Raw genomic sequence first — 979 nt, 5'->3', positions numbered from 1 at the left:
TGCCGTGGCGTGCGGGCCGAGGCCGTGGCATGGCATGTTGGGCGACGCCGTAGCAAGGCATGCGGTCCGAGGCCGTGGCATGTCATGCGGGCCGAGGCCGTGGCATGGCATGTTGGGCGACGCCGTAGCAAGGCATGCGGGCCGAGGCCGTGCCGTGGCATGCGGGCCGAGGCCGTGGCATGGCATGTTGGGCGACGCCGTAGCAAGGCATGCGGTCCGAGGCCGTGGCATGTCATGCGGGCCGAGGCCGTGGCATGGCATGCGGGCCGAGGCCGTGGCATGGCATGTTGGGCGACGCCGTAGCAAGGCATGCGGGCCGAGGCCGTGGCATGTCATGCGGGCCGAGGCCGTGGCATGGCATGCGGGCCGAGGCCGTGGCATGGCAAGTTGGGCGGCGTCGTGGCAAGGCATGCTGGCCGAGGCCGTGGCATGTCATGCGGGCCGAGGCCGTGGCATGGCATGCGGGCCGAGGCCGTGGCAAGGCATGTTGGGCGACGCCGTAGCAAGGCATGCGGGCCGAGGCCGTGGCACGTCATGCGGGCCGAGGCCGTGGCATGGCATGTTTGGCCACGCCGTGGCAAGACATGCGGGCCGTGGCATGGCATGGCATGCGGGCCGAGGCCGTGGCTCGACATGTTGGCCAAGGCTAAGGCATGGCACGCCGGGCAACGCGGTGGCATGGCATGCTGGGCAACGCGGTGGCAAGGCATGCGGGCCGAGGCCGTGGCATGGCATGTTGGGCAACGCCGCAGCAAGGCATGCGGGCCGAGGCCGTGGCATGGCATGCGGGCCGAGGCCGTGGCATGGCATGCGGGCCGAGGCCGTGGCATGGCATATTGGACGACGCCGTAGCAAGGCATGCGGTCCGAGGCCGTGGCATGTCATGCGGGCCGAGGCCGTGGCATGGCATGCGGGCCGAGGCCGTGGCATGGCATGTTGGGCGACGCCGTAGCAAGGCATGCGGGCCGAGGCCGTGCCG

The sequence above is a fragment of the Camellia sinensis genome, chromosome 6, assembly GCF_055761805.1.
Source record: "Camellia sinensis isolate YWXY chromosome 6, ASM5576180v1, whole genome shotgun sequence".
Taxonomy (NCBI): Eukaryota; Viridiplantae; Streptophyta; class Magnoliopsida; order Ericales; family Theaceae; genus Camellia; species Camellia sinensis.
This window is presented reverse-complemented; position numbering follows the sequence as displayed.